Here is a 12,252-nt window from a genome sequence, read left to right on the forward strand (position 1 = left end):
GTTTCATATTATGCTCTCTTAGGACTTGGAATGTTTCTCTCAAGTCAGATACATGATCTTGCGCATTTCGGCTTTTGACCAGCATATCATCTACGTAGACTTTCATGTTACGGCCGATCTGATTCTGGAAGAGCTTGTTCACGAGCGTCTGATACATGGTCCCGGCATTTTTTAGGCCGAAGGGCATGACACGGTAACATTACGTCCCCTGATCCGTTACAAATGAAGTCTTCGGTATATATGACTCATACATTCTTATCTGGTTGTAACCAGAGAAGGCGCCCATGAAACTCAGTAATTCATGACCTGCGGTGACACCAAGTCTGTGCGTGATGACCTCCGGGTCTATGCCGGGCATGTCAAAGGGAGCCCATGCAAAGACGTCTGCATTGTCTTGAAGAAACTGGGTGAGGCTGTGCCGGGTGCTACTGCCTAGAGAGGAGTCGATCTGAACGACTTTCTCATTATCGCCTTTGTACAGAGGGATGCAGATGAGGTCTTCAGCGGGCTGAGTCCCCTGGGCTTCGTCCCTCAGATCGAGTAGCTCAATCGGCAGTGATTCCACCGCGTTTTTGCCCTTGAGCGCCATGGCATAGCACTTCCTGGACTGTGGTTGGTCTCCCCGGACTTCTCCCACGCCGTTTGGCGTTATAAATTTCATTTTTTGGTGATACGCTGAAGCGACTGCGCGGATTAAGTTCTGGCCGGGTCGCCCCAAGATAGCGTTATAGACCAAAGTGGCCCTCACTACCAGGAAGTTGACTATCGCGAAAGCTTGACAGGGCAGCTCTCCGACGAGGACTAGGAGTTCAATCTGTCCTGCCACTTTCACGACCTCCCCTGAGAAACCGAACATATCGTAGTTTGCCGGCCTCAAACGGTCGTCTCCGATCATCATTTTATTGAAAGCATGATAGTAAAGGATATTGGCCAAACTCCCGTTGTCGACAAGGATTTTCTTCAGCTCCTAGTTCGCGACGAGCATATTTAGGACCAGGGCGTCGTCGTGCAGTAGTATCAAGTTGTCGAGGTCCACATCTGAAAAGGAGATCTTATTCTCCGTCTTCATCTTTTTGCTGCATGTGTGCACGGCGTTGACTCGGCGTGTGTATGCTTTTCGAGTAGCAGATGATGTGCCCCCAGCGGCCGGTCCGCCCATAATCGTGCTGATGACCCTCTTTGGCTGGGACCGGCATGCCTCTGATCGTGGACTGGATGGCAGGGGAGATTGATCCCGTGCAGGGGACAGCTGTGACCGTCGAGGGCTACGGCCCTGTGGACTCTTCTCTCTGCATTCTCTTCTGTGGCCGTCACTTATGATATACTTTTTCAAGTATCCCCGGCCAATCAGCAGCTCGATTTCTTCCTTGAGCTGCCAGCACTCGTCTGTGTCATGACCGTGGTCCCTGTGGAACTGACAGTACTTCGATTTGTCTCTCTTGTTTCCCTTGGAGATCATTCTGGTCGGCCACCTTACAAACTCTTCTCCTCTGATTGCGGCCAATATGTGTCTCCGGGAGGTGTTGAGAGGTGTCTTCAGAGGTTCTCCTCCGATTTGAGTCTAGGGCCGCCAGTGTTTCTTCCACTGCTACATATTCCTCCGCTCCGGCCATCAGATCCGCGAGTGTGTGCGGGTTTTGGCGAGCCACTGACCGGCGGAAGTCGTTGGATCTAGCGCCTGCGAGGAGTGCGTTCATGGCGGCTGAGGGATCCAAATTCGACACTTGGAGTACCTCCCTGTTAAAACGGCTGACGAACACCTTCAGAGGTTCGTTGTCCTCCTGCCGCAAGGCCATCAAGGATGCTGTTGTTTTCCTTGGCCTACGGTTGCTCATGAAATGGCGGACCAGATCATCCCCAAAGTCTTCAAAGTTGCTGATGGAGTTCGGTTTGATCCTTGAGTACCAGTCCCGGGCCGCACCAGTTAGTGTGGTCAGAAATGCTCTACAGAGGAAGCCATCAGACGCGCCGTGGAGGAGCATCATCGTTCTGAACATCTCCAAATGGTCCACAGGGTCAGTGGTCCCCTCATATTGCGGGGCGGTTGGCATTTTAAACCCTGTGGTCGCCGGGGCGTTCATAACATCGTCGGTGAACGACGTTCTGCTTGAGAACGCCCGCGCAGCAGGCCGGCTCTGATCTTTTGCCAGTTCTTCTATACGGTGGTCCATTTCTTCTATCCTTCGTAGCATCGGATCAGCTCTACGGTCTGGTCGGTTCAGCGACCTGTTTCTCTCCACTAACGGGCTCGCCGCAGAGCCGGACTGACTTTCCGGACTCCTTCGACGAGGCCGGGATTTTTCTTGCTGTGCGTGGTCTTCATGGGCTCGGTGCTTTCGTGCAGAGCGAGACCGCGACCTCCGGCGGTGGTGAGGCTCTGTATGGGCATGCCTGGCTCTGGAGTGATGGACTTGCCTTGAGTGGTGAGTCCGGTCTTCACCGTGGTGCGCTGACTCTCCCCTATGGATATTCGACCTTTCCTGTACAGGTCGTGGAGCTTCTGGAGGATGTTGGGGAGGTGCTTGGATTAGTTGTTGGTATTGACCAACAAGAGCCATCATCTGTTGAAAGAGAGCTTGAACTTGATCCGGAGTGGGTGTGGGATTGAGGTGTTCCGAACGAGCCGGGCTCTGTTCTGCTGTAGCAGAAGTAGCCACCACCTGTGAGGCGATTCGCTTACTCCGGGTCCTGTGAGGTAGCACGGCTCGAGTAGTTTGTGCAGTCGGTACCCGAGCATTCCTCCGTCCTGCCATTTTGTAAGGGGATTTGAACAACTTTTAGTTCGCGGTCCCACGGATGGTGCCAATCTGTTAGGCCAAAAATCGGTAACAGATACGGCAGTGACGTAAGGGCTGAGCTGGAGGACCCGAGGAGCCAAAATGAAGGAGCTGAGTCCTGCACAAGAGCAAACGAGGTCAGAAGACAAACCCGGAGTCGTTACTCCGGACAGGCCCTTCGACGCTCAAGTCAGTATGAGCAGGAGTGCAGAGCGAGTTTTTAAGAGTTGGTTGAGAAGTTATTACCTTTTGGTCTGAGCCCTGAAAGGCTTTTTATAGAGGGAAACCTGGGGTGGTTGGATTACCTGTCCCAGGACAGATGTCGGCCTCTTACAGGTTTAAGTTTACCTACCCTTAGGTTATCATCCTCAGACGGATGGTCAGACCGAGAGGGTTAACCAGATTGTGGAGGACCTATTGAGAGCCTGTATTCTCGACTTTGGGGGAGACTGGGAGCGACACTTGCCCCTAGTCGAATTTGTATATATTAACAGCTATCAGCAGAGTATTCAGATGGCTCTTTTCGAGGCTCTTTATGGTCGTGCTTGCAGATCCCCGTTGTGCTGGGTTGAAGTTGGTGAGAGACAGTTGCTTGGGCCGAAATTGGTGGAAGAAACTTCTGAGAAAGTAACCTTGATCAGAGAGAGGTTAAAGGCAGCTCAGAGTAGGCAGAAGAGCTATGCCGATCAACGATGTAGAGAGCTCGAGTTCGCTGAGGGAGATATGGTTTTTGTTAAAATCTCGCCATTCAAAGCGGTTATGCTGTTCAGCAGGAAGGGTAAGTTGAGCCCTCGTTACATCGGGCCTTATCGCATCTCTAAGCAAGTTGGATCTCGAGCTAATGAGTTGGAATTACCTCCAAACCTTGATCGGATGCATAACGTATTTCATGTATCCATGCTCCATCTATATCATCCCGACTCTTCTCATGTGCTAGAGGAGGACGAGGTGGAGCTTCAGGGTGATTGGTCCTTTTCGGAAGGGCCTGTGCGCATTCTGGAGCGCAAGGAGAGAGTTTTGCGGAACAAGTCGATTCCCCTTGTCAGAGTACTTTGGCGTCACCATGGCGTTGAGGAGGCTATTTGGGAGCGAGAATCAGATATCCAGAAAAATTTTCTAGAGTTATTTGGAGGTACGCCTTTAGTTATTTAGTGATACCGTTTATGTTTGAAATCATTGTTAAGTAGTACCATATCAAGATTTATTGTGTAACCCTATATGTAATTACTTTTATCAAAGAGTTGAGAGAGGAATTTCGGGGACGAAATTCTTTTAAGGGGGGTAGAATGTAACGACTACCCTCGTTAAATCTATAAAATTATTTTTAAAAACTGTAAATTCTATACCATTGAATCAAAATTTAGGGTCGAGATTATCGATTTGTTTCGTCCTTCCTTGATTATCTTGGATCAAATGAGTTGAAAATCAAGGGCCCTAATTTAATTCAATAAATATATAAAATGGCTACTAATTATAGGATTTTCCTTGAAACTTCTAGTACATGGAAAAACAAGTTAAAAGTGAAGAATAAATAGCGAGTAAGAGAGTTCCACGTTTTCCCTCTTGTGGGAAAAACGTGTGAACTTTCCTTTTTTTTAAATCCATATTTATAGTAGGTCTTGCTATTAAATTGATCTAACGTTCATAAAGCCATTCAATATTCATAATTAAGGGAAGTAATTAGGGTCATTTGATGACTAAATTAAGAAGGCTAGTAACGTTAAAAAGGAAAAACGGTTGGAAATTATGAAGAAGGAAATCACGATCTCAAAATTTCAGAGAAGAATGGGCAAAAATGAAGATTTCTTTATGGATCGTATTTATTTTGTGGTAACACCCATCCTTGCTTAGAAAAAACTTAAAAATCCCACCCAAATCAGTTACATACCTTATTGTTAAGATCAAAATCAAGAGAAGAAAAGGGGAAAGAATACAGTGAGAGAGAGAGGAAGAAAAAAGAGGCTCGGACGGTTCTTGGCCGGGAAACCCATCGTGCTTCTTCGTCTTCCCCATTCACCACAGCCAAGAGGTATGCTTCGTTTGAGTTTTACTTGAAATCCCATGGCAACTTCTTCATCAAACTTTTGGAAGCCATAGAGTTTCATCCCCAACCGTGTATGCAATGGAACCCTTTTTGTGTATTTCTTCAAACCCATTTCACTTCCACGATTTTGCCATGCCCAAATCTCAAGCTCCAAAAACCGACACCCACGTTAAAAGAAATAAATTAAGGATGCTGTAAACCAAGAAAGCAAGATGCAAAAAGAGGAAAATAAATAAAGTGATCTATACATTACCCATTCCATTTTTTATTTCTCCATGCCCAATCTCACGATTCCATCACCTGCAAAACCCACATCTACATTTAAAAAATTAGGGTTCCCTCGAGTCTAAATCTGGAAAGGACACAGTGCATATGTATGCGTATAAATGTTCTTTTGAATGGTAATGCGTATAAACTAATGTATACGTGAAAATTTATGTATAATAACTAAATAGACATGGTACAGTTTTGATGTATAAATTAGTGTATAAACTAATGTATAAGAACTGGGCAGACATGGTACTTAAATATGTAGTATGTGATTTTCTTGATCTTGTGGATATATATTCTATGTATAATCCTCCTCAAATCCTTAAAAACGTCACTTGTATCAACTAAATACTTGAATAATAGTTGACTCTAACAAATAATAATCATAGGTTCCTCTTGTAATTGATTTTATACTCTGATTAACAGTTGGGTGTATCTTTAATAGAAATCAAAAATTTCATCTGTAGGCTAATAAGTAAATACCGAATGCTTTTCTAAGAATTAATGAAATATGTCCACTTAAAAAAATGAGTAAATCCGTATATTAGATAAATTACAACTGTTGATCATATCTAAATAGATGTAAGCGTGTTCGCATGTAAGCTAAGACAGGAATTGGTCGTCTTTGTTGGACATACAGACCCTTTGAGTGAAATTTTGAATATGCCAGTGAGATCTTAGTATATGTATCTCATCCTTGCCAGGTTATCAATCTTCCCACCTCCTCTAGGGGGCTCGTCAATTTCTTATCCACAAATCTAACTTGAAGGCAGGTGACAGCTAGACCTTGCTTTGTAATGGTTTCCAATATAATTTGTCTATGCAATGTAACTCTACTTATAAAATTTTGTCTTATCGATACTGCTTAGTTTAATTATACTTGCTTGCCTGAAATAAAATGAAATGAGATGAAAAATAAATTGTTATAAACCATATGCGAAAGAATGCAGGAAAAGAGACAAAGGTAATGTACTGTAAAATCCCTAATTTGCATATCATACATGGGGGAGAGTGAAGGGGAAATTAAGGGTGTAGTGGTATCATCCTGGGACCTAAGGTCCAAAGGCCAACGCGAGAAGCGTGTACAGCCTTTCGTTGGCAAACCATCCAAAGGGATAGTATCCCCGAAACGGCTCGGCATTAAATGCGAGACCGAAATCCGAGTCCATAATGCCACTACCTTTAGACAGGGGTAGTGGGTAGTCGTGCGGCAAGGACACCGGTAAAAAAATGAGAAAGTCAGAAAAGAACTGACAGTAAAGTAAACTGGGAAAAAGCCGGATGTACCTGGGGAATGTGCTGTCTCAATTTACATAATCATTGCATACATAGTATAAACTTGAATCATTGTCACTCTTTTATTTATATTGCCATGAATAGTGTAATTTCTTTCCAGTCTTTATTATTGTTACTATATATTGCTGAGGATCTGGATTATATTGCCTGCACTTTTTATATTGTCTCTCTTACTCTGCTCGGTCTCTGGAGGACCCTGCTCTAACGTTGTTTCCTCCACCACAGAGGTTGAGGCGTTAGATGGCGGAGTATTTGCAAATGAAGGAACCATGGGATAAGGGACTGTGTGATCAGAGAGTTCGCTTCTGGGATTTTTGCACTTTGACGTCTTGCGTCATTTGCCATTTTTATTTTGTCAAGACTTTCTTTAGTTTGGACTTTGGTGATTTAAAACTTTACTTTTCTTTTGAAGTATGAGTATTGAAATTGTTATGGTAAGACTTATTTAATTTGGAATAAGATTTTGTTGTGGTTGTTGTTTATCAAAAAAATTAAAAAAAATATTTCTATGATTTGTGCTTTGTTCTTTTGCTCATAGCGACTTGACGGAATCGGGTCGTTACAGATATGGAATAGATTTTTGGGCACAACCTATCTATAGGAGGGTATGCAAGTAATCTTTATTTTTTATCTACTACTTTATTGTTCAATAAGTGGTTTATATAATATGGATGTGTATTGTAATATAAATAATATCCCTACAAGAAGAAGAAAATTAAAGTGGGGTCCTCATATTTAGATGTCGTTCATTTGTAGGTTGGTTGTGCCCCAAAAAATATTCTCCAAAAGTTGATACAAACCCTCAAAGTTAAAAAAAAAAATTGACAACGTTAAAATCGTCCACATAAAACCCTTAACAAATAAAGGGCTTAAATCATCCTATGGTCAAAATTTTAGGGGCACGACCTATCTACAACAAGAGTATGCAAGTAATTTTTATTTTTTATATAAAACATTAACGTTTTATAAGTGATGATATTATATGTGCATGAGTATGTATTTCGATGAGAATACATGGAGTCTCACAAACAAGGTGGGTGAGAGCAAATCAAATATAAGGAGACTCAGGCGGCTGAGGTAAACATAATTCATTTTATATCAAAATTTCTGACATCCAGAGAAGTTTTACTTATTATGTGGGATCCTGATTCTTGGCAATGGAGAAAAAGTGTTTGAACAAGCCTGAACGAAGACCCTTTTGGAGAACTTATGCATGATTGTGTAGTATGTATGTATGTACTTGTTTGTCGGGCTCATGTATGCTTGTTCTATGAGTCACAACTTATCTAACAATGTAAAGGTCTATGTGAGTGGTCTAAACCATCTTGTTCTTGGTGTGAGGTCCGTGTGAGGATTTTAAACCATCTTGTTCTTAGTGGTTTGTAAAAATTCTCAAGTCTAGACCATTGTAGGGTTTCGATTACTTCCCCTGGTAGCAAAGCTCAAAGCTGAATTGGAAGGAGTCGCAGCAACAGCTAGATCATGCTTGATGTGTAGAGGACATTTGATTCTTAGTCTTGTAATTTATTTGGCACATTGTCAAGTACCCTTTTTTCCTCCTTTTTAATTCTTATTTTTTGTCTTCAGGAATTTTCGCTCACAACTTCTTGAATAGGTTCAAGCAACTGAGAGTAAAACTGAAAGTGGCTATTAAGGTTAGTTTAAGAACTCTTTCTCATCTGTTTTAGTGATTTTGCAGATGATAGAGTAATATTTGATGGTTTTTTACCTAATGTGAATGGTAGTTGCTGTTATTTGTCACTTGAAAGCTCACAAGCTGCCATCTGAGGCCTATGATTACTTTCAATGGGTCCCGGGCCACTTGTCTAGGCCCTAACCCACGGTCGAACCATATAGGTTCATTAACCCTAACCAATCCCTTAGCAACCCCCCATACAAGCAGGGTAACCATCCTAGGGGATTAGTCAAGATAATATTAGGCATAGATCTTTTAGTTTCGCATTGAACCTCACAAGTTTCATTGGTAGGGGTGGGGTTCTCCACAAGATCGGCTAGGCCCTACTAGCCCTAGGTTTCAGAGGCCCTAGCCATGCAGGGTAAATATACAAGCATGGTTTATTCAAGGTAGAATTATCCATGCATTGTAGCCAGGCTGCACGGAGGTCTGTTCGTTTGAGACTATGTCATCCTATTATGAGTCCAAAATCAATTATTGGACTCAAAATCAAACATAAGTTTGAGTCCAATAATTCGTTCTTGGGCTCACAATCGTTTGGCATAATCTTAAACGAACACAATTAATTGGTAGGCCTCGTCCCAAAAATCCCCATCTATGTATGATGATTCAAACTCCCAATTATATTTTATGTCACTTAAACGACTTAAAAGGTTCAAAATAACAACATAAAAACATCCCACAAATAAAAGGGTTAGAATCATCTTATAGAGAAGATTTTTGGGACATGGCCTATCGATAACGAGGGAATGCAAGTAGTCTTTATTTTTTTATATAAATGGCGGTTTTATATGATACAACAATGTATTTCAATTTAAATGCATCCACAACAAACAGCATGGGGGCCCCCCCCCATATTCAGATGTGATTCATTTGTTTGTCCCCATTGAGCCCAAAAATCATTTTCAAATTGATGATCCAAGCCCTTTATAGTCAGCTTAGAAAGTTCGAAAAATGACAAAATTAAAACCTGCAAAAAATTTAACATCCACAAATCAAAGGGTTAGAATCATATTATGGAAAAGATTTTTGGGGAGGGAATTTAAGTAATCTTTATTTTAATATGAATGTAGATGTCATTCATTTGGGAAAATTTTATGGGCACGACCTATCTAAAACGAGAGTATGGAAGTAAATTTTAATTTTATTTATACAAAACATTATTTATTTACAAGTGATGATATCATATGATACATGAGTGTGTATTTCGACGTAAATACATGCCAACAAAATGTAAAGTGGGGACCTTATATTTTAGATTTCATAAAATTTTGGTCCTCAGCATAGGAAGCACATGCCCCAAAAATCATCTCCCTAAGATGATTCAAATTACCCTCTGATCTATGTAACATTGACGACTTAGAAAGTTCAAAAAAAAAAAATGACAGCGTAAAACCAACCAGAAATAGTAACATAAACCCCTCCACAAATCAAAGGGCGATGATATTTTCATTCCCCCAGCAGTACGCAGGCGCCCCCTTTATAATGTGAACAGTGGGCAAACATAACTCTTTTTGATGTCCGATCAAGTTAAAAGGGGAGCGTATGCGTACTGCAGGGGGAGTGAAAATATCATTGCCCAAATCAAATGTTTAAAAATCATCCTATAGATATAAGATTTTTGGGGCATGATGTACGTACAACGAGTGAATGCAACTGTTTTTCACCATTGGTAGGCCTCATCCCAAAAATCCATCTCCATGTGATGATTCAAACCCTCAAATATATTTCATGTCACATAGACGACTTAAAAAGTTTAAAATAACAACATAAAAATCTACAAAAATAAAAACATGACAACATAAAAAATCTACAAATCATCTTAAAGAGAAGATTTTTGGGACATGACCTATCGATAACGGGGAATGCAAGTGATCTTTTTTTTTTTTGTCTATTATTTGATAAGTGGCGATTTTATATGATACATCAGTATACTTACAAAAGTAAAGTGGGGCCCTCATATTTGGATGCGATTCATTTGTTAGAAATTACCGGTTAGTGCCAATTTTAGCTCATTTTTACATTAAACAAAATTTACACCCATTTTTTAGTTGAAAAATGAGCGTAAAATTTGTTTTTTGCCCATTTTATGTTGAAAGAAATGGAGCCTAAATAGTCTTTGGTGACTGCTAATACTACATTTGGGTAAGTAATAAACTATAAACAAAGGCGTACCACGTAAGAAAGAATGCCAATTCCACAGCCCATAGAAAACCTTCCAATGTCGAGGGATGAAGCACCCTTCAAAAAAATCAATGTAGAGAGATTCATATGAAAATTTTAGAAAATTTCGAGCATCCAGATTGAAGTAGAGGAGATGACAAACCTTTGACATCTGTATAAATAATAAAAGATAAGATGAGTTAGTGCAATTATCAAAAGATGGTAGTGCCAACATCAGTAGCCTATCCCTTTTCAAGAAATTAATTCAAAATCACCCCAAGCCGTTGGATCATCTCAAAATTAAACCACGCAAATTCAAACAAAGTTGACCGTTTGGTCAAGAAAAAAGTCATAAAAATTAAAAATACCCGACGGCTACAATTTCAAAAGGTGATTTCTAGCCGTTAGATTCTAAATATCAGATGGTACCGTTTGGCCTCTCCTTGTTTTGAATTTGAAAGGCTCCAAGAGGAAAGAAAGTTGAAGAGAGAGAGAGAGAGAGAGAGAGCGGTCTTGAGCCTTGATTTCATGGCGTCAAGGACAAGAGGTACTTTCTCTCACATTTCCTCTGTTTTGACACCAAGTTCGTTTTAAATGTTTCTAAACCCATTAACAGTTTAGTTTCTACCAAAACCCATTTCACCAGAGCTTGTGGGCTTTCAAGAAACCCTTTTATTCTAGGATATTATAAAATGAGAGCTGAGATTATTAAGGCTCTGTGAAAACCCTAGCTCTCAACTCTCTAAATTGAAATCCATTTTATATATGCATTCCTCTCTTTGTATCTAATTTCTGTCTTGAATTTTATTCATCTATCAAATAGTATCAGTTCCTTTTGTCCATAATCTCCCTTTTCAATCTCTTCATCTGCGTTCTGTTTTCAGATACTTTTGCACTTAACTTGCAAATGCCTATCTAAAATTGTTGTGGCTAAGAAGATTAATTTTAAGACTACAATTTTCAGATGTTTATGGTTTGGAACAAATATATCATGCCACTAATATATGCCCATCTTCTTGTATTGGGCATAAATGTTCATAAATCAGTTGTAGGAAAAGGGTGCTACAAATATGCAGTGCAAACCCAAACAATGTACACATTGTTTCATTGTTTGCAGGTAAATTTTCATACTGGCATTTTGGATCTCTCTCTCTCTCTCTCTCTCTCTCTCTCTCTCTCTCTCTCTCTCTCTCTCTCTCTCGCTCTCTCTCTCTCTCTCTCTCTTGATGAATGATGTAAAATCCTTAATGCAGAATTCGAATTGGATTCATAACTACATGGACTCGCAGACAAAGGCCAATACATGGGTGAGAAGCAAATCAAATACAGGGAGATTTGGGCAGCTGAGGTAAACGTATAGTAATTCATTTTATATCAAATTTTCTGACACCCTGAGAAATTTTATTTATTAGGTGGGATTATTTGTGGTAATTCTAGATCATTGACAGACTCTGCAGCGGAGAAAAAGTTGAAGAACAAGCTTGAATGGAGACCCCTAAAGCACCACAGTAGGTTCTTTTGAGTTACAACTTATGTATGTTTGTGTGGGCCTGTGTGAGTAGTGTATGTATGCTCTATGAGTCACAACTCATGTAACAGTTGTGATGGTCTGTGTGAGTGGTTTATGTATGTATGAGTCACAACTGGAGTAAACTGAAATTTATTTGGTGTAAAGCTCACAGCTGAATTGTAAGGAGTCGCAGCAGCGGCAAAATCATGCCTCGGTATGTTGAGGACATTTGATTCTTAGTCTTGAAATTTATTTGGTGCAATTTCAAGTACCCTTTTCCTCCTTATTAATTCTCCTTTTTCATCTATCTTCAGGAATTCTCTCTCAAAACTTCTTGAATATGGTCAAGCAGCTGAGAGTAAAAACTAAGGTTAGTTTACGAACTAGGTCATCCTTTTTAGTGATTTTGCAGATGATAGACTAATATCTGAAGGTCTTTTCTCTGATGTGTAGGGTAGTTGCGGTTATTTGTAACTTAAAAGCTCACAAGCTCTGA

The 12,252-nt window shown here is 40.7% G+C and overlaps 1 long non-coding RNA gene across 1 annotated transcript; it reads left to right on the top strand.

Annotated features, from left to right (window-relative positions):
* The first annotated feature begins 11,290 nt into the window (after nucleotides 1-11,290).
* LOC143887683 (uncharacterized) lies at nucleotides 11,291-11,747 on the top strand. The gene is made up of 3 exons (XR_013254338.1): nucleotides 11,291-11,363; nucleotides 11,500-11,594; nucleotides 11,684-11,747. It is a non-coding gene; the product is annotated as an uncharacterized LOC143887683 (long non-coding RNA).
* Nucleotides 11,748-12,252: the final 505 nt, after the last annotated feature.

Source organism: Tasmannia lanceolata, unplaced genomic scaffold, assembly GCF_043159265.1.
Source record: "Tasmannia lanceolata isolate RefF3 unplaced genomic scaffold, GAP_Taslan_0.1 ptg000012l, whole genome shotgun sequence".
Taxonomy (NCBI): domain Eukaryota; kingdom Viridiplantae; phylum Streptophyta; class Magnoliopsida; order Canellales; family Winteraceae; genus Tasmannia; species Tasmannia lanceolata.